Source organism: Artemia franciscana, chromosome 7 (genome assembly GCF_032884065.1).
Source record: "Artemia franciscana chromosome 7, ASM3288406v1, whole genome shotgun sequence".
Taxonomy (NCBI): Eukaryota; Metazoa; Arthropoda; class Branchiopoda; order Anostraca; family Artemiidae; genus Artemia; species Artemia franciscana.
The window spans coordinates 56,896,239-56,919,270 of record NC_088869.1 but is presented as its reverse complement, the minus strand read 5'-3'; the positions used below and the strand labels follow the sequence as shown (position 1 = coordinate 56,919,270).

Genomic DNA, 23,032 nt, shown 5'->3' with positions numbered 1-23,032 from the left:
AATCTTATTGTATCACATTCTGTAAAATGTACCAGGAAATTTGTGATTTTACCAGAATGTTCCTTTTGGGGTGAAATGTACCAAAATGTTACAATTGTACCACTGTTGACAACCCTGCTAAGTCAGCGGGCTTGCACTTTCTAACCCAGAAAAAAAGATTATTGCGGACAAGTGACGTCAATGCTACATATTTTTTCAGATGGATAAACATGTGAAATCGTTAAGTCTAGAGAAAAGACAAGGAAACTGTAAATAGTGGAATTAATCTTAGCTTTTCAGTGACCTGTAAGTAATCTTATGCATATTCCTTAGGATCTAAAGGGATTTTGGTGTTCTAGGCCTGTCTTGCATAGGCTAAGCTTCATGAAGAGTCAGAAGAAAGTTTTTTGGTTATTAAAAAAGGCTGGTTCTTAGGAAGGCAGCTATCACATTGGTGAGTTAGTCAAATATTACTACATCAAACAGGCCTATTTTCTAAACCATCCTATAATTTTTAGTTGAAAAAATTTAGAATTATTAGGCCAATACCTATAGCCTTTTATATAGTCTATATTTTTAGAGATTGCTATTTAAACTGGATTTTTAGGTAAAGTAGGGGTAAAATTTTACTTTAGCTACTTTTGGCTATCTTTGAAAGAGGTTAGGCTAGGAAAATGAAACCTTCAAGGATGTGTCTACAGGCTAAAGTATGTCCTGGAAAGGTATTTTGAAGTACCTACTTCTACTTCTTTTCCCTCTAGAGGGCCCTGAAATTTTTGGGTGCCTTATTTTTTGGTTATCAGTTTCTTTTTCTCTGGCCTTAGTTCTGAAAAGACAATTCCTGTTGACTAAGCAGAACTTTAAGCCATAACACTTGTTTTTTCTCATTTTAGAAATAATCTTTTATGCCACCTCATTGTAGGTTAAATATATGGCTTATGTTATTCATTCTTCATGAATTTTTGTTTTATTTGATTTCATTGATGTCAGTTGCTTTCTGTTAAAAATAAATATATTATTTTACATCAAGCTTCTTCTTTTGTGAAAAAATTTGAACTGTTTTTCTTTTTACATGTTGTATAAAATGTAAAGGAATGCCTGGCCCTTCATTTCATAGATTCAACTAAAAGTCTTTGAGGCATCTTATATCAAAATACATCTGACACATTTCAATGTTTTTTTTTTTTAGATGACATAGGATGCCATTAAAGTTTTGCATTTGCTTTGCTAAAAATTGTCTTAAAAAGTGCCAAGTTTAGAGAATTATGTTAATATTCTTCTTGCTGATCAGTATAATTGTCTTAAAATTCCTTCTGTTAAAGCATTTTAGAGAGATTCTGAGCCAACCATGGGTATATTATTGTCACATATGATTTTTCCCAAAAGGGCTGGTGGAAAACAAATAAAACATATAATTTCTCTTTTTTATTATTTCAAGACTAGAATATCACAACTAAGCATTCATATTGCTGATTGTATCTTAAGTAAATACAATCCCTGATGGAGTTTTGTTGATACCTGTCTGAAAATTTATTTCTCTAAATAAAATACATATTGTTTGTGGGACAGCAGTGAAAAATGGGAGCAACTATGACTTGAGTTGTTTTTTTTTAATATTTTCTTTTTCCAAATAATTTTTGTTCTCTGGTGACATTTTTGTTCCTTCCTAAGAGGCTGGCACTCTAGTTTGAGAATCCTTTATCCAAAGGACACAGGTTAAATTCCTGGCATTAGCAGTTTATTTGGTTTGGGACAAAGGTCAGTGATGTGACTCTGTAGGTTCAGCCAGAATTGGCCTAAACTTAACAGGTTACCTTGAGAAATCTGGGGTCAGTAAGCAGGAAGGGTATGCAAAAGCATAGGATGACTGACCCCTAGCTTCCTATTGGACTTACTGGCTAAAGGACCACCTGGTCCTTTACTGGGCTTCTGACTTAGCCATAGAAGCTTTCTTTTAAACCAATTAAATATAAGTACAAAGGAAGAAATGCCAGTAAGGTGGTCTTTCCTTTTCAGTGAATTGTTGATGTACAGACAACAGTGTAGGTCATAAGAGGTGGCTGGTGAATGTTTTGCAAGGTTTAAAACTTTAGGGCAATTGCTCAGGTTGGCAACTGAGCACAAAAGTAAAATTTTGTGAATGTTATATTGATGTAATGTCAAGCATTTTAAAGTTAATCTTCATCGTTTTGTTTTAATTGTCATGGCCCTAGGACTTTAGTGTATCAAACCCAATTTTTGTCCATCAATTTTCTTTTAAACAGAGAGGATTTCTATGTTTCGTAGCTTTAATAAATTTATATGCAATTTTGAGACCAGGGTTACGAGGTAGGTCAAAACTTGCAAATTGAACTGTGGTATGACTAATTCATTTGTAAGAAATGTATATCAATTTAAAGATTAAAAAAATCATATAGAAAACAAACAAGACAAATAAATAAAAGTATCCTTTTACAACCATTTAATGAAGTGTAACAAATTTAGATCATCCCTAAGATTGAAATGAACAAAGCTTCAATTATGAATCTGTTTTCTCTAAATAGACTGAAGGGGCAAACCTCCAAGCTATGACAAATTCAATCTCACTTTTGGTCTCTTTCTGTTTCAATGGGAATTTTCTTTGGATTTTTTTTCAACCAAGTAAAAACAGTAGGTACAGGATCAGGTATAAGTGACCTTCCACTTAGCCTACATACCCAGGGGAAAATCATGTAGCTATACTAATAATTAGTAAATTTTTTGTTGTTCTTATTTTTGTTTTACAAATAAAGTGAACATACCCCTTGATGCCTTTTTTATGTTCTTTACAAACATAATAAGTGCTTCAATTGCAAGTTTTTGAGCGCTTGAAAATGACCAAAATATACCCAAATAGTTTTTGGATATGAAAAAGCTTAAAACATTGGTCTCAAACTTACTGTTTCATTATTAATCCATTCGTTTCGACTAATTGGAAGATATTGCCTTTGCATAGGAATCTCAAAGATTAGCGTTCCAAGCTCTCTTTTAGGAGCAAAACTCCAGATCATATCAGAAGTTGTATTCCCATTTACAATTGAACTATTCACTAATGAGCAGTGACGATGTATTTTATCAATATTTCTTGTAATATTAGGGACTTTAGTACCTTCATTATATTTACTACTTAGTTCAGCTTCATTTTCAAATCCTAAAATAAAACATAAATCACTATTAAAACGAAATTTATAATTTTCTTTCAAAATAATGACAAATTTCATTGTTGCTAGATTAGATGACATACTGACTGGACATTGATCTAGGGATGAATTGAAATAATGAGTTAAGAAATAATTTAAACCCTCTTAATCATATAACCCATTGAGTATAACAATATTAACCCATTCATCGTTATTTTTCCCTGTATTCAAACATATTGATTTTAAATTTATCATTGATGTTGTACCATGAGTACCATAGTGTAATTTGAGTTAGAGTTATTTCATAATCAATGATTCGATCTAACGTAATCGTATTACTTCTACAAGACCATTCGATTTCACTTTTGTTACCACTAACAATAATCGAAGGTACAAGCACAAGTACAAGGTGTATTGATGTCACCCGCAGCTAGGCGAGCGATGCTAAAATGGACACCTGTAAACGAATAAATTATTTACGCACGGTCAGCTCATGGAAAACTCTCAATCGTTGCCTGCTATGCACCAAGCGGATGAAATAGAGAAAGACAACTTTTATGAAACACTACAAAGTGTTGTTGCAGAAACTCCTAGACACGATATCATATGTGTCGTAGGTGATCTCAATGCGAAAGTAGGATCTTGTCACAATTACTGTCCTGAAGTCATGGGACAACATGGAATAGGTGATATGAACGAAAACGGAGCGCTACTTGTCGACTTCGCCCTGAACAACGACCTTGTCATAGGAGGTACATTGTTTCAACACAAGACCATTCACAAATATACATGGACTTCGACAGATGGCCGCACGTGCAATCAAATTGATCACCTCCTCTTTTCACGCAAATGGCGGAAGAGTCTACTCGACGTGAGAGGCTACAGAGGCGCTGATATACAATCAGACCATAACCTCATGGTTGCTAAGATCCATCTAAAGTTAAAAGCGACACAGAAAAAAACAATAAACCGACAACACATAAACCCTTCAATGTTGAGAAACTGAACGACAAGGAAACAGCACGAATGTTCCAATTAGAACTTTCAAATAGATTTGAAGCCCTGCAATCGGAATTAGAACCAAGGTCTGATGTCGAACGCATGTGGGAGAAACTTAAAACCACATACAGAGAAGTTGCAGAGGAGACATTAGGCTATAAGAAGAAAAAGAAAGAAAGATGGATTTCCGAACGAACCTGGAAACTAAGTGATGCAAGAAAATAAGCCAAACTTTCCATTATGGCGGCCTCAGACGCATCTGAATTAATTGTTCTGCAACTCTCATATAGAGAAACAGACAAACAAGTAAAGAAGAGTACCTGGACTGACAAGAGGCAATTTATTGAACAGAAAGCAGCTTTGGTGGAAGAAGCAGCAAATAAGGGAGATTCGAAAACAGTCTATAGATTAACCAATGAGATGATTGGAGTCAAACCGAACAGGACTAATCTAGTAAAGGACGAGAATGGAGCCCTTTTGACAGACCCTTTGATGATTGACGAGAGGTGGGCGACCCACTATGAGAACCTACTAAATAGACCGAGAATAAATGACCAAGATCTAATTCCTGACACTCCATTTATGATTCTTAATGTAAATGAAGAACCACCGTCTCCAGAAGAAATCATAGCCGCTGTCAGAAAGCTAAGGAACGGAAGAATGCCAGGAGTAGACGGCATTACATCTGAGATGCTGAAAACTTTGATCTGCGACTGCATGAGAGTTTGGGTTGAGCTAGTAACTCAGATATGGAGTGAACAGAAAGTGCCCAGTGACTGGACGAAAGGAACCATTATTAGGCTCTTCAAAAAAGGTGATGCGCTTGTTTGTGGCAACTGGAGAGGTGTTAACATAATGTCGATACCTAGTAAACTTTTGTCAATTATTATATTACAACGCCTACAGCAGAAACTGGACCAATATCTTCGTGATGAACAACACGGCTTCCGACCTGGAAGATCATGTGCAGACCTAACTTTCACACTGAGAATGCTGGTCGACGACTCAAAGGAATGGAATAAAAAGCTATATCTTCTTTTCATTGACCTAGGAAAGGCCTTTGACTCGGTTGACCGAAAAATCTCATGGAAAATCCTTAAATACTATAGAATACCCCCCAAGATAGTAGAACTGATTATCGCCCTGTACAAGGAAACAGAATGCTGTGTTCGAACAGAAAACGGAGTTACAAGATACTTCAAAATCATGACTGGTGTCAAGCAAGGATGTGTATTATCACCACTTTTATTTACAATAGTTTTGGACAATGTACTCAGACAGTCTACGGGCTATGGAGTAAACGTCAACAACAAAACACTCGCAGATCTTGACTTTGCAGATGATATGGTACTACTAGAAGACGCCAAAGATCGATTACAGCTGCTATTTGATGAAATCACAGAAAAAGGCCTAGAGGTCGGATTGTCGATCAACGTTGATAAATAAAAAAGTATGTCCACATCTGGCTCCCCCCTAACTCTTCAGTGCTGCGATAAATCTGTTGAACAGGTCCAAGAGTTTAAATACTTTGGAAGCTGGATAGAAAATACTGGCGATGTAACATTTGAAATCAAGAGAAGGATTGGACAAGCATCAGGCGCCTTCAATAGACTAGACGCAACAAATACTCACTTCGTTTAAAATTGCGCCTGTTCAACAGCAATGTGTTGTCTATATTGATGTACGCCAGTGAATGTTGGAAACTCAACCAACAACTTGAGAAACGTATCCTTGGATTCGAAAACATTTGCCTTCGAAGGATCCTCAAAATCAGTTGGCATCAGAAAATTACCAATAGGGAAATCCGGCTGAAAACAAACCAGCCTATAGTGACCGAAGTTTTGAAGAAACGAAGATGGACATATTTGGGTCATGTTCTACGCATGCCCGAAGACAGACTTCCCTCAAGAGTGTATCAATGGCAGCCTGAAGGAAGACGAAGACGAGGCCGACCAAAACACACACTGCGGAGGCAGTATGATCGGGACCTAAAAAAGGTGAAAATTTCCCTCACTCCGCAATGGGAAGATATCACTGCAGCCGCACAGCTTCGTGATGAATGGAGAGACTTTGTCGACGCCCTATGCGCCACCGATGGCTCAGGAGGATCTAAGGTCTAAGGTAAGTAACAATAATTAAAAGCATTAATTAGAAATGTATTTTTTTCATAGATAGTTGCTGTAAACAGTATTATAGTCATTTTCCTTAATAGTTTTAATTTTTAATAATAATAATAATAATAATTTATTTATAACCCACAAAATACATTATACTGTGGAGTAAATACACAAAAAAATAAATAAACAAGAAAAAAAAACATAACAACATAAATAACATACAACATAAGTAAATTACCTCAATTCAAAAAATGACCAAAAAGGGTCAAAAACACCAATCATTTGCCGAGTTTTAAGAGATATATCTTTAGATAAATGTTTCAGTCGCGAGGGCGCATCAACAATGTCAAATTTAGAAACTACTGTATGATTCCGATACCACCAAGGCAGACGCAGCAAGTACTTGCAATACTTAAAATATCCTGAGCGTATTTTCTTTGTATCCTTCTTGCAAAGGAGGAAAGCAAAACCAGAAAGATAAAAAACAGCAGGGGCACAAAAACTATATAAAGAATCGAGCAGATCAATAGCTTCGTTCCTCACTTCATCAGATATATTTCTATATTTCTATAATTTTTCAATCATATCATTTGCATTCATTTAAATCCCAGTTCCTTACTGAGGTGGTATAAAATCAAAGTTATCTTTAATAGCGGTTAACCTTCTCCTGTAGATTTTTACGAATTGAGATTTCTTTTCTAATTCACTAAATTTTTCATCTTTTTTTCACACCTTTCACTTTTCCTCCGTATCTTTGATTAACTGCTCCTGCTTTATCTATTGCCTCTATTAAATATTGACAATTGTATAAATAAAAACTAGGCATTTCAAAATGGGCTCCTTAGGATCATAGTCCTTATTGATTTCTTTTAAAAGTTCATCATTTATTCCAGAGTCGACATTTGTAATGAAATTTGGATCATTCGGGGGTCAGGTTTAAGGTTCAAGGTTTTAATTTAAGTTTCTGTACAACACACACAATATAAAGAGGGTCAAGTCGCAGAAACAACGCCGATTGACAAAAATCCGCTCTAATTATGAAACACACCTATTTTTATAAAAAAATTAATTCCAAAAAATAGACATTAATAATTCCATGACATGCCACTAGACGGAAACCCGTCCACAAACCAACAAACACTCAGCATAGGTCAACCCCAAAAAAAACTGTGTGCAAGCGAGGGTAACCGATGGCTGGCAACTAATGTGAAAAAAGAAAATTATACCCACCATAACAACATAAAAAAATAAACTCTTTACTTTAAGATTTAATGTATCATTGATTGTTGAATTTATTTATAAGGATAGAATGAAGTTGCTTTTTTATATTTGGGAGAGATTTACTGTAATCAATATATGGTAGATAAAATAGCTTGACTTGAGTGAGCATGATTGCCTGTTTGTAAACTTAATGCGTTGCTTAAAGATTGTACCAATCGTTGTAATTGTCTTCTTAAATTTATGTCATTCTCATGTAATTTATCAGTAATCATATTTGTATTTTAATTTTCTGCTTCAACGATTTGAGCACCCAACTTTTCAGCATAGTCACGAAATCCAGCTTGCTCTAAGGAACTTTCTGGAACTATATTTCTTTGTATTTCTCCACTTTTCACTATACTTGCTAATAATTTACTCAACTTTATAGGATCCGTTTATAGAATGAAAGTTTTATTGAATAACTTTCGAGAGTTCTTTTTCGTAAAAACCACCAATGATGAGGTACCAGTTTTATCTGACAGTTCTTACGTTATAGGGGTTGTATGTTTCACTGCTGCTATTTGAAACACTTCACTTATATAATTTGGTAGGTAACCTTCATCAAAAATACCCTTACTTTCATTAATCCAAACCAAATCACCAACATTGAATCTGTTTGTGTACGATTTTTAAACTTTGATATAAGGAAAAAAACTGGTGTTTTCTCTCTTTACTTTCCCTTTTTACTCGCTTCTATTGGTTTCATTTTGATGGATCGATGATAAGAATTGTTATAATTGTCAACAAAAGAGGATAACACATCTACCTAAAGTCTTGTGTTGTTATGAGTAAAATATTTCCATAATTTCTCTTTGATTGTTCTATTAAACCGTTCAACAGTTTGAGCTTTCAATTCACTTCAGATGAGAACTAGTGATTTTGATGACTTTTAAATAATACTTGCTGTGAAAAAAAGTTTGACAACAAATGCTATACCTTTGTTTTTATGTAATTTTTTAGGTTTGCTATTTTTAAATAAACCCGGAAGAGCATTAATAATTTACTTACCCGTTGTATCCTTGAAAGGAATACACCCGAACATATTTACTAAAACAATCGATGACTGTAAGAATATAATTAAAATCATTATTTTCACTTTTATCAACCGAATCTGCTTGTCACTGGCCATTGATACTATGAATGTAAACGCGTCTTCTTTTAAATGTATGATAAGCTGGATGGTGTAAAGAATAGCTATTTTAACTGTGCAACACTTGTTTGATTTTAGCTATTGATACAGTAAAACCATGTTCTTTGAATTTTCTATGTAAATCATCAATCCCTGAATAGTTTGAATAATAGAGTTGTAAAAGTCTGTTTTCTACGCTACTCTTGCTAGTACAAATACAAAAACGATTTCTCTTGCAATCACAAAATGTACAAATACATTTAATCACTGGCACTTCATTTCTTTTTGAAATTGTCCGAGTTAAAGACTCGGTTGCTGAAATATTTTTTCATCGCATATAATAAATCTCCATTTATTACAGATTTAAATTATTAAACCAATTGAAATTTTTAAACAAATTGATAAACACTAACAGACTTCTACGTTCTCAAAAAAGTTTCAAGAGTAGTAAATAGCAAGCAATAAAATTCCTCAGGGTTGACTATTTCTTAGATTCGGAATTTCTTTTAATAAAATCAGCTCCTAATGGCCGACGTTGCAGAAGTGACGTTGCTAAATGGCTGACGTTGCAGAAGTGATTAAAAGTTGTTTACAATGAAAATCCAAATTCGTAGATAAAAAATCAATTGCCGCATTATGCAATTAATGAATTGTGGTCATTTGCCAAAAAAACGTAATTTAAAGACTATTGGCAAAAAACTTGAAAGATTCAATAACATCAATGATCATCTTAATAATAAAATATCAATGTGCGATCATTATATTTAATGGTCACGAAATGTAAAAAGAGAAAAAGACAAATAGTAGTATTACTATAAGATTAAACCTGAATTAAAAGTAGATCAAAGAAAAGAATAAAATTATTTCAGACTTGGAACTTCAATTTGATAGTGTAAATAGCGAAATAAAGATATTATTGAACTCAATATTTTTTTTGAAATCAAAACAGATTTCAAGTGCTGGAAATTCTAATTAAGTGAAGAATAAAGTAAAAAGTAATTTTAATTGATCAAAGTCGACAATTCATTCGAGATGTAACTTAGAGAAATGTAATTTCACAGTAGAGAAATGTGTTAAAAAAAGAACGGAATATTGAAATTTCGAACTTATATATAAATAAGAAAAAACAAGAGAGGTAGCAGATATCCCAGAGTATATGTTTAAAGAAGAAGAGCACGATAATAATCCAAGTGTTCAATGGATTAGAGAAAATTCCCTTACAATTAATATTTGAATAAATTCAAATGGAAGTGATTTTGGACAATTTTTGACTCTGTTGTTAGAGATTTATAAAATAGAATGAATGAGAGAGATAGTTACAGAGTTCAATTTACAACATGTGTAATACTGTAATAAGAAACATTAAGCAAAGAGAAAACGGCTTTTAATTTTGACAAAGCAGTGAACAAAAAATAAAAAATAAAAACAAAATTACACTTTAACTAAAAAAAAAAAAATAAAAATACTCCGAATATTTCGGCCCCACGTCGGCGAGCCTTTCTCAACGGAAAGAAAATACAAACGACAGAAAAGTGCTTAAAGAATTTATTTCTATTCTAAGCCACAAACCTAACCAAGAGTGGGAGGACACTTACAACATAAACACATCAATAAATGACCATTGATACTTAGATGAATAAAGACCTAAGATTTGTTTTTATTTTTAAGACATAACAGAAAAACACGACAACTGCAACACAACGAAAAAAAATATATAAACAATAAATAAATAAGAACAACTCACATTATAAACAAAACTCCCAGCACTGATGATAATAACTTTAGACAAAACCAAAGCAAATGTTTATAATGAAACCATGGGTTCCTTTCCTCAAAACCAGTTCAAACAACTGGATTTCTTTTTTCACTGTTCTTCTTACTTTAAATCATAGCTTCTTTGAATTAAATTGAGACGCTTTGAGATATGCGATTCTGGCTGAATTTAAGCCAAAAATATATAAACAATAAATACATATGAACAACTCACATTATAAACAAAACTCCCAGCACTGATGATAATAACTTTAGACAAAACCAAAGCAAATGTTTATAATGAAACCATGGGTTCCTTTCCTCAAAACCAGTTCAAACAACTGGATTTCTTTTTTCACTGTTCTTGTTACTTTAAATCATAGCTTCTTTGAATTAAATTGAGACACTTTGAGATATGCGATTCTGGCTGAATTTAAGCCCAGGTCAGAATTTTTTTTTTATACTTGAATTGAAGCTGTTTAGCCTATCTTCCAAATCCACCAAAGTTCTTCCAAAATTCCCCCGAAAAGGAATTTTTCGGGGCATAAAAAATGTCCCCCCCCCATTTTTCAGTTTTTAATTCAAGCAATTCTTTTACCGACCCCTCTCGTGTGCGGGTGTGATTCAAAAGATTAAAAAAAAACTATTATAACATAAAAGTAAAAACAGTTACTTTTTTATTGAGGTCAACTTGACTTGTGATCAAATCAACAAAAAAAAACAACAAAACAGCCAAGATACCAATATATCTATTGGTAACAAAATTCAATTTTTTTTAGCATTTTAGTTACTTGGTATCAAGGAAGAGCTGCTTTGCGGAATGTATCTAAATTTACGTCAAAAAAGAAAAAAACGGTGTTTGAGATTTATGTGATTCAGTCTGTTCACATCGAGCAAATGTTTTGTGAAATATTTCTATTTTTCAGCAAATAGTACAAACACGGTTGTCCGTCCAAAACCCTTTCCTGCAATTTGGTACGTCAATGAATGCTGACGGAGCTACAAACACCATTTAAAAATTGAACAAGGAGAACGGTGTTATGAAAGCAGATAGAAATATAAACGACAACGTTACAGTTGATATGAGCCATATGAACCAACCTGTAAGCTATTTTGACTTAATTTATTTTTGTTCTGTCATCCAAGTAAGTGTGACGTCAGTGCAAGATCTCAAATAATAAAAAAAAATACAGCTACGTGAGGGGGGGGGGGGGTTAGTAGGGCTAGAACTCCACCTCATAAGGTGAAACACTGTGCAAAATATCCACCTGTTGGTTGTATATTAACTACAAAAACAGACTAGAAGAGAGGCTTTCCACTGGAGAATCCCTACTCCCCCTTCCACCAATTCACCTACGTCTGAATCTATTCTCCTGCCTACTGGCTCTGAATTAAAAATGGAGAAAAGGTCTTGTAAAAACGATTATTTTCCGCTTTTTATCGTCTAGTATTGAAAACCAGTAAGTATGACTTAGGGAGTATGGTCATATAGAATATAAACTCATCACTTAACGGTAAATATATCACTTCAATAACGGCCGCATATGCTACACTTTTAACGAATCTATTGAACTTGTCCCCAAGAATGTCTGGTCACCAAGAGCCTAGGGTAACCTAACCTGATTCAAATTCAAAAATTAACGAATTGATTACATTGAAGCTGTTGGCTGAGCATGATAACACAAGAAATATATAGCACCAACAGCTTAAGAGGGCGTAGTTTTGCTTTGTTAGCTGTCTTTTGGAATGAACCTATTGCTAGTGTTTGAATTTTTTTATGGAAAAAGTGTTGTCAAATTTCAATAGTTAGTTTTTCTTAGTAGACAAAGGTCGTCGACTCTCATTACAGTTTCATTTTTCAAAATGAAACTAGGGTGTTTACGTGGCACCTTTGATGGGGTTATATGAAGCTTTTTTGTTTTCGATGCATTAACGTTGATCATCCATACATCATACCGCTTTTCAATTTTTAAAAGTTCAATTTGTAGAGAAAGGATGCAATCGTTTTTTAGGCTTTTAGTCATTAAATAGCCTAAACAGGCCTATGTCACAATACTTTTCGCAACTGAAGAGGAGCAGGCTCAAGCCTTTAAATTACCATGTGCATGGGTAAGTTCATGTTTGGGAAAATTATTTCATCTTTTTCAATGTAAATTTATTAGAGTTTTTCGGGCTAAAGATATGTTATAAAGGTAATAATATTTTTTTTGTGAGTTAATGCCTTGAAAAAAGTAGAAACGCCAAAGATTTATCTACAACCGACCCATTTGTGGTCAGGCTATTCACAAACATTTGTATAAAATTTAGAGATTAAAGTGGGTAGGTAGTTGACTTGTCATGTTGGAAATTATTGATGTCGAAAAGCAAACTTGGTTTACTTTGAATGATTACTTCTTTCCTGATTTATTAAACGTGTGTAGTTTTACGATGCGATTTGAATTCGTAATTGATTATACAATATAGTATGTTAGAATTTTCAGAACAAAAATAATAAAAACAGGCAAACCAAAAAAATAATAAAAATAACCTTGGGTAAAAAAAAAACAACAGAACATTTTTATTTATCCCATAACAAAATTATCACATGTCAAACCTTATCAAAATTTCAAATTACTGAAATCTTCGGATAAGTTAGCATGGGAATTCAGGTGAAAGCCACCTTAATAAGCCAACGAAGTTGAATTCATAATTTAAAAAAGTTGTTTAATTTGAATATTTGGTATAATTACGTAATTTAATGCAATGTAATTCTTGTAATATATTTATAATATGTATTTCTAAAGCTCACAGAACGAAAATGAAACCAAAAAACCCAGTGCCCCACCCAAAATTGCCACAGATGTTAATGTAGAGGACTTGGCGAAACTAGGTCACCTCTCTGTAGTTAATGTGCCTACCATCACAGCCTGGCTTAAGGCTAAAGGAGTTCAGGTGGAATCAAAAGATAAGCGACTGGATTTTGTTGACAAGGTCCGTCAATCATTAGACTTTCCTTTTCAGTTTTAATTTTCTTTATTTTTAATCTTTCTCTGTTTTCTTCTCAGTCTGGATTTTCTCCTAATATTCTCCTTATTTTATCCGATTGCAATTCTAACAACTAAAACCTAGATTTAAAACCTATTTGAAGGGGTAATTGAGGGTGTAATCCTTATTGACTGAACTGATGAAGTACGAAACTTCCCCTGTCGTAAAAATTGTTGATGAATAAAGTTGAACGCCGCGTCCCTTTTTGAACTAATAGAAAACTTTTATGCAGTAATAACATAAAACCCGTTACGTATGAATGTTCATACATGAATTTCAAGTAGAATCCCCCCCTCCAAAGGCCATAAAGATTTTGAGGAAACAGGGTTGAGCTGTAATATCCTTGTTTAATAAACTAGGACGTTATAGAATATCAATTCGCTATACACTGTCTTCTGGTTATTAACTTTGTTATGTTCAAACTCTTTTAATACTTTTTCCTTTTCTGTATATTTAGCTTTAACAGTTTATTCTTATATATATGAATTTTTAAATATCTGAATTTATTTCGCCATGCCAAGTCTGTCTGTTAAGTCTGACTTTTGTAGGTCTGTTTTATTTCTGATTTTTGTTTGTGTGGGGGTTTGTTGAAAAATTTAGTTTAATTTCATACTGTCGTGGACTTAATCTAATTAACTCAAATATTTATTTTATGCTTTATTATTGTTATATATCATAAATATTATATAATACGATAATGATGAATAAATAAAAAAGAAATATAAAAGTCTATATTGCAGAATTAAAAGAAATTATAATATTTATTAATTAAAAATAAATATGAAAGAAATTCTACAAGTCTATATTGCAGAATTAACAGAAATATAATATGTATTAACTTGGGAACAGTTGCCAACGCTACGTACTCACCCAGTCCTGAAATTGATCCGCTCTCCCTCCTCTCCTGAAACAAAATGGCCTAGGAACGCGTGTTCTTCCAGTTTGTTTGGATCAAATCGGATCACACACACATAGTCACTTTCATCTCTGTATAATTATCGATATAATTATAATATTTACTCAATTATGTATGGTTGTAGTTGCTGTAAAACAGTTGATAAATTCGTTTAGTTCTTAAAGCCAATGTTATTATGGAACTTAGTATTAACCTAGTGGGGTTAATTCTGAAAAATTAGAAAAAATGAGGTATTTTTAACTTACGAACGGATGATCGGATCTCTATGAAATTTGACATTTAGAAGGATATCGTGTCTCAAAGCTCTTATTTTAAGTCCCGACCGGATCTGGTGACATTGGGGGGAGTTTGGGGTGGGGGAACCTAAAATCATGGAAAAGGCTTAGATTGGAGGGATCGGGATGAAACTTGGTGGAAAAAATAAGCAGAAGTTTTAGATACGTGATTTACATAATTGGGACGGATCCGATCTATTGGAGGGGGGGAGTTAATTCTTAAAAATTAGAAAAAATGACGTATTTTCAACTTACGAAGGAGTGATCGGTTCTTCATGAAACTTCATACTTAGATGGATTTCGTGACTCAGATCTCTTATTTTAAATCTCAACTGGATCCAGCGTAATTGGGGGGGGCAGTTGAGGGGAACCGGAAATCTTAGAAAATACTGAAAGCGGTGAGATCAGGATGAAACTGGATGGGAAGAATAAAAACCTGTCTAAGACACGTGACTGACATAATCGGACCGGATCTGCTCTCTTTGGTGGAGTTGGGAGCAGGGGGGGGGGGTAATTTTGAAAATTGAGGTATTTGTAACTTACGAAAGGTTGACCAGATCTTAATGAAATTTGATATTTAGAAGGGTCTTGCGCTTTAAAGCTCTAATTTTAAATTCCGACCACATCCTGTGACATTGGGGGGAGTTGGTGGGGGAAACCGGAATTCTTGGAAAACGTGAAAATTGGGGTATTTTTATTTTACGAATAGATGATCGGATCTTAATGAAATTTGATATTCAGAAGGAATTCATGTCTTAGAGCTCTTATTTCAAATCCCGACCAGATCTTTTGACATCGGGGGGAGTTGGAGGGGGAAATCTTGGAAAACACTTGGAGTGGAGGAATCGGGATGAAGCTTGGTGGATAGAATAAGCAAATGTCCTTGATACATGATTGACGGAACCGTACTGGATTCACTCTCTTTGGGGGAGTTGGGGGGAGGGGTTTAGTGATTTGGTGAGTTTGGTGCTTCTGGACGTGCTAGGACGATGAAAATTGGTAGGCGTGTCAGGGAGCGCACAGATTGACTTGATAAAGTCGTTTTCCCAGATTCAACCATCTGGGGGGCTAAAGGGAGAGGAAAAATTCGAAAAAATTAGGTATTTATAACATACGAGTGGGTGATCGGATCTTAATGAATTTTGATATATAGAAGGACATCGTGACTCAGAGCTCTTATTTTAAATCCTGAACGGCATTAAGCCTCTTATTTTCCTTTTAAATCAATCTATTGATTCATAGAATTTTGCTAGAGCTCATACCATATGATCCCTTGGCTCTTAGCTCTTCTTGCCTCGTCACAAGTGCCATATGAGCTCTTAGCTCTTGTTGTAAATGGTACGGTAATTCAAACATACCAGTAAAGCAGTTTCTTAGGCGTTTGAAACAGTCAAGGTGAAGCTGTGTTTTGCTGATATTAAATAAAAAATAAGTTTTTTTTAACTGGGAGTACTTTTTTACTGTTTTAAAAAGTAGAGCTGAGAGAAAGAGTCAAACTTTAGCGTAAAGAGCGGGGTGTTGAGGAGGGAACAGCCCCTTTTATATATGGAATAATTTCTGTTTGTTCTAAGTTTTAATATCTTTCCTTACTTTCAGTTAAAAAAACTTGTTTTTTATTTAATTTCTGAACGTTTTGAATTAATGCATGTTTTAATTTTGGCTCTCCGCTAATGAATAATTAAAACGAAATTTGCATATTATTTTTTTGGCTCTTAGTTTTGATCAGACGATTGAGAAAAAAAAGGGTTGGGGGAGTAGGCCTAGTTGCCTTCCAATCTTTTGGTTACTTAAAAAGGCAACATAGTTTTAATTTTTTACGAGCGTGTTTATTAGTAAAAAGTATACGTAACTTACGAATTAACTTAAAGAACTTCTGTATTCGTATAGTTTTATTCCGTATTTGAGAGGGTTTGCCCCCTCGTTAATACCTCGCTCTTTACACTAAAGCATAAATTTTGTCCCAATTCTTTAAGAATGACCCCTGAACCACAAAGGCCGTAGAATAAACAGTTGAAATTACTAAAAATACTTTAGCGTAAAGAGCGAGGTATTTATGAGGGGATCAACCCCTCATATGCGTAATAATTTTTGTTCGTTTTAAGTTTTAATGCTGGTCCTTACTTGCAGTTGAAAAAACTTTTTTATATTTATTTTATAACTGTTTTCGTTTTAAATAATGCTAGAAAATCCTGCGCCTCCTTCATGGAAATTCTCTTCCCCCCTGACAAATTCCTCCATGGAAAGATACTCCCACGTAACCCCCTCCCCCGAAAAACAAAACAAAAAAATCCCCCTGAAAATGTCTGTACACTTCCCAATAACCACACTTAAAAAGGGCACCAGAACTTTTAATTTCCGTTAGAATGAGCCCTCTCGCGACATTCTAAGACCACTGGGTCGATATGATCACCCCCGGAAAAAAAAATAAACACGCACCCCTTTGATCGGTCTTCTGGCAAAAATTAGGAAATTTCACATTTTTGTAGATAGGAGCTTGAAACTTCTACAGTGGGGTTCTCTGATACGCTGACTGCGATGATGTGATTTCGTTAAAATTCTATGACTTTCAGGGGGTGTTTCCCCCAATTTTCCAAAATAAGGCAAATTTTCTCAGGCTCGTAACTTTTGATTGTTAAGATTAAATTTGATAAAACTTGATAAAGATTAAATTTATATTTTTAAAATCAGCATAAAAATCTGATTCTTTGATGTATCTATTAGCATCAAAATTACATTTTTTAGGGTTTCGCTTACTATTGAGCCGGCTCGCTCCTTACTAGAATTCGTTACCACGAACTGTTTAATGAAATGAATTGTAATGTCCTTGTATGGTTTTAAACAGCCCCCACTATGTTTTATTTTATGTATTTGTCATTTATTTTCAAGAAAGGAATGGCTTAAGTGAGGTTAAAAACAAGTTCAGAGAAAAAATTAGACAAAAGGTAAAAAAATCATTTTAGATCGACGATTGTTTTTCACATTCATGATATTTCTGTCATTTGTGTTTTGATCCTAGAACAAAAGCCCGATACAAAACTTGCAATTTTTATTAAAGCTCTCTTAATGTGGATTCAAAGATATAATGAAGATCCATGTTTAAAATTATTTCTTTAATGAAGAATTTAGTTTAAAATTATTTAAGAGGAAGGCCTTGGTTCATAAATTACTTTACTGACGGACAAGAGCTCAATGTCAGTTTCATCAATGATTTAATTAATATAATTATTATTATTATAATTAGTATAATGTTATATTTATACGTATCATTATAACAAATCTGGTTGCAATATTTACTGAATTACTGAATACTTCATCTCTTACCAATTTTATAATAATTTCAGAAATACTAGGGAAGCAGTTTTCTAATTTGTATAAACAGTGGAAGTGAATTGATATCGTATTTGCAGGTAATGATGGGACGTGCTTAACTAAAATAGCACGTGTGGTTCAGGCACATTTTGCGCTGTAGAAATGAATTGCAAAGCCCTTGGAGGATTCCAACAACCCCCATCTTATTTTGTTGTTGAAACTGTTTATGTAAAGAGTAAAAACAGCATGGGAAAGTCATCAACAAAAATTTCCCACTTAGAAAAAAAAGTATAAAGACGTTTTTTTGACGAGTTTAACGAGTTTTTACAGATGACTGACAGTTTTAATGGTGTGTTTGAACTTACCACTAGACTACACATGTTGGACATGTGGTCTGTTTCATAGGCCATGATCTATGAATCGTTCTTGATCTGCGAATCGTTCTTTAAAGATATTAAACGATCTTAAAAGTTTCAAATCATCAGTAATCGTAACAGAACAAATCAAGGAGAGCGGTATAATATGTGTTGTTAAGCTTTAGAAATAAATAGGATTTTTTTTACAGGATTTTTTTTACAGGATTTTTTACCAAAAGTAAAAATTTGGAAAAAAACTAAAAACGAAAAAAAGAATGATTGAAAAACACGTCGATTTATTTTAATGTGGAGCATAATTACAAATTGTATACCGCTAGGTTACATGTGCTATCTTTTTTTTTCTTTTTTTTTTGGCGAGAGAAGGCGGATATCATTCCCAAATCCGCCAAAACATATACAAACTTTCTCATAAACAAACTTTCTCTGACAAAACTAGGTTGTTGTGAATCTGAAGATTGTGTAAGTAGCTCCCGAGTGTATTCAGTGTGGCAATTGTGGTAACAGCACATCTTCCAACATTTCAAGTTATTGATTTAAGTTACTAAAAAGAAAATTTGTTTTCAGTTTGATTCAGTTACTTTACTTTTCCCTTAGATATGATACTTAAGAATGAAGTTTGAGCCCTCTCTGCTAAAACTCTCCGATAATTCAATGTTTTTTTTAAAGCCCCAATTCTGTTTTAATGCTCAAAAATTGTTTCGCAGCTACGGTGTGTTTTTCTTCTTTAAAAAATTCCCCTCCGTTCCTGTTATTCCTTGGCATGGACTGAAATTGAACTAATGTTATTTTTCTGTTGAGTCTATGCTTGTTAGAGAAAAGTTATTCACCGATCCAAGTGAGTTTAAATAATTTTTTTTCGGCATTTAAGTAGTGACTAACATATTAAATTTTTGCCTGCTGCTTTTGTTATAATAAACTTTATTTCACTATAGAATTGGATTTTAGTCATGTCAGTTAATTATTTATTCTGAAAGTTGGAGTTAAAACAGTATCTTTTTGTACAAATGGTATTTATGATACAAAAGAGTTATATCTCTGAGGAGAGTGCCAGGAAATTTGGGCATTAATAAGAGCAAAAACTCAAGCTAATCAACGAGAGCCAAAAAAAAGGGTCCTCTAGCTTAATATCGAAGTTAAATGATCGCAGATATCTAGCTGCCAATGCATTAAGCATTGGTAACTCTGATAATATCAGTAACTCTTATCAGTAACTCTGATAAGGGCACATATTTCTATATTTCAAGATGCTTATATGATGTGAAAGAAACCAAATTTATTTTCAGTTCGATTAAATGACTTCAGGGACACTATTTTATCAGGTTTTCACCAAGAAATATGAAAAGTCAAACTTTCATTCTATATAAACTTCTTACCCTATCGAAAACTGTAAACAACTTGAAGAGAAGGATAAAAAGCATGTTTATTTACAAAAAAAAAAATGAATTCTATGGGACTGGTGGTTCAAATCTGGGACGTTTGGCAAAGTTTTGAAGACCTTCACAGTGCACAAAAACACTGTTCAAAATAGCGAGATGGGGTTGTCACATTTTACAAGTAACCGTGAGACGTGAAGACTCCTTTCGTCACCTTGGTCTTATCGTTACTCAATGCTTCAAATGATGGTTTGGACATGAGTATTCCCAAAATTTCGCTTAACAAATTATAGTTTTACCAGACTAACAAGGGAGTATCCAGGATTTTGTTCGAGGGGGATTGAATTTTTGGGGGGTTTTACAAAAAACTTTAAGAAAACGCACTAAAATTTATTAATATGCACTTTTTTTACGTTTTCACGAGTCGGGAAAAAAAAATTTTGAGGGGAGGGCTGAGACATGGTACCTTCCCTTCTCTGGATATGGTCTTGTACCCCAATCATTGATCATGAAGGCTTAGAATGTGGTTTTAGATATCCTATGATCAAAATACTTTGAAACCACAAATAATTTCTTAAATAGAATAAGGAAATTTTAAATGGGTGGCTCTCTTTTTAAATATGTTTATTTAATATACTAGAGGAAGTTTAGCGGAATAATGACCAGGTGACTGAAGACGTGTTCCATTTACATTTTTCCAAAGAAAATCCTTGAGAAGAAATGACAAACCATTTCCACTCCAATTTTCTAAGGAAGTTGCTCAGAAAATTTAATCTAAAGTCCAGTTAAATAAATGCTTGCGCTGAGCTTAAAAGAATCAGGAAATCTTGATATTTATCAAATAAAAAAAAAAACAAAAAACACTTGAATAACACACAAAATTCCAATTTTTTACTAGTATTGGGACGTTATAACATTCATTTATGTATGTATATTTCTCAGGAAAATATGTTCCATTTCAACAAATGTTATTGAACACTGTATTTCTGCTCCCAACGCCCCGCTCTTTACGCTAAAGTTTGACTCTGTCTCTCAATTCTTCTTTTTAAAACAGTAAAAAACTTTAGCGTAAAGAGCGGGGCGTTGATGAGGAAGCAGCCTCTTTCATATACGAAGTAATTTCTGTTTGTTTTAAGTTTTAATGTCGCTCCTTACTTTCAGTTAAAAAAACTTGTTTTTTTTATTTAATTTCTGAACGTTTTTGAATCAATGCATGTTTTGATTTTGGCTCTCCGCAGAGGAATAATTAAAACGAAATTTGCATTTTTTTTTTTTTTTTGGCTAAATGGCTTTCTCATAATTTTGAACGAATGATTTTGAGAAAAAAAGAGCGGGGGAGGAAGCCTAGTTGCCCTCCGATTTTTTGGTTAATTAAAAAGGCAACTAGAACTTTTAATTCTTTACGAATATTTTTATTAGTAAAAGATTTACGTAACTTATAAATTAGCTTACGTAAAGAACTTTTGTATTCTCATATTTTTATTACATATATGAGGGGGTTCGCCCCCTTGTCAGATCCTCGCTCTTTACACTAAAGCTTAAATTTTGTCCCAATTCATTAAGAATGACCCCGGAATCAAAAAAGCCGTAGAATAAATAGTTGAAATTACTAAAAATACTTTAGCGTAAAGAGCGAGGTATTAGGAGGAGGTGAGACCCTCAAATGGGTAATAATTTCTGTTTTTTTTTAAGTTTTAATGTTGTTCCTTACTTCCAGCTGAAAGAACTTTTTCATATTTATTTTTTCATTGTTTTTTTGAAATAATGCTAGTAAATCTTGCGCTCCCTTCATGGAGATTTTCTTCCCCCATGACAAATTATCGAAGGAAAGTTCCCCCAGCATACCCCCCTCTTCTCAACCCCTCCCCCAACCAAAAAAATCCTCCTGAAAACGCCTGTACACTTCCCAATAACCATTACTATATGTAAGCATTGGTCAAAGTTTGTAACTTGTTGCCCCTCCCATGGGGACTGTGGGGGAGTAAGTCGTCCCCAAAGACATAGTTATAAAGTTTTTCGACTACGCTGAATAAAATGGCTATCTCAGAATTTTGATCCGTTAACTTTGGTAAAATAATTAGCGTGGGAGGGGGCCTAGGTGCCCTCCAATTTTTTGGTCACTTAAAAAGGGCACTAGAACTTTTCATTTCCGTTAGAATGAACCCTCTTGCAACATTCTAGGACAACTGGGTCGATACGATCACCCCTGGGGAAAAAAACAAAAAAAAACAAAAAAACAAATAAACACGCATCCGTGATCTGCCTTCTGGCAAAAAATACAAAATTCCACATTTTTGTAGATAGGAGCTTGAAACTTCTACAGTAGGGTTCTCTGATACGCTGAATCTGATGGTGTGATTTCCGTTAAGATTCTATGACTTCTAGGGGGCGTTTCCCCCTATTTTCTAAAATAACGCAAATTTTCTCAGGCTCTTAACTTTTGAGCAGTAAGACTAAACTTGATGAAACTTATATATTTAAAATCAGCATTAAAATGCGATTCTTCTGATGTAGGTATTGGTATCAAAATTCCATTTTTTAGAGTTTTGGTTACTATTGAGCCGGGTCGCTCCTTACTACAGTTCGTTACCATGAACTATTTGATTTTAGCTGTATCTGACTGCGGAATAATTCTGATATTCCAACAATAAAAGAATTAGCATTTTCTGGCCAATCCCACCACACATACCTGGACAAACAATTTAATTATGAAGTTAATCCTGTATATGTTTTGAATCATTGATTTCCATTATTAAATCCTATTTTAGCGTTCCTCGCAAGGCTATTTTTTGTGGGGGGGGGGGGGAGGAATAACTGCTAAGATTTATTGTGGGCAGTAGAGGGGGTGGGAAAGAAAGCGTGGGCAGGGGGATAAGATGGAGTTGGGATAGAGAGTTGAGCGTCAATTTATGACGAAAATATGATATGATATGAATTTTTTCTGCAGTTCGATTTAGCTATTATTACTTTCAGTTTTATTGTTTTTAATATATTTTCTGTCATTCTTTTTAAAGTTACACGGGAAGTTTTTTTTTTGCCAAATAATTGCTTTTATTCCATTGTATAAGTTACTATGTTTTTATTTTACTTTTGTTATGATATTTTCTATTTTATTGAATAACTGAATTAATAGGCAGGCAGTTTCGTAAAATTTCCCGAAACCACAAATCCTCATGGGTTTATCTCAAGCGCAAAGTGTTGTTTTTATTTATTTATTTGTGAATTTAAAAAATAAAAACTTAAACTCTAACTATTTATCAAAATATATATTGCAGTTCATTTTATGGTTGCACTCAAAATCTAAATATGCCTCAAATTCTTTTAAATACAATATTTCGATGCCAGGATAAGGACCAGGCAAGGG

The 23,032-nt window shown here is 33.8% G+C and overlaps 1 long non-coding RNA gene across 2 annotated transcripts in view; it reads left to right on the top strand.

The window, feature by feature from the left end:
- Positions 1–151: 151 nt before the first annotated feature.
- Positions 152–23,032, top strand: part of LOC136029508 (uncharacterized) — a 25,670-nt gene continuing 2,789 nt past the window's right edge. For both annotated transcript variants that reach the window (XR_010618060.1, XR_010618059.1), the window contains exons 1-2: positions 152–285; positions 11,321–11,497. This is a non-coding gene — a long non-coding RNA (uncharacterized LOC136029508). The remainder of the gene's footprint in view (positions 286–11,320; positions 11,498–23,032) is intronic.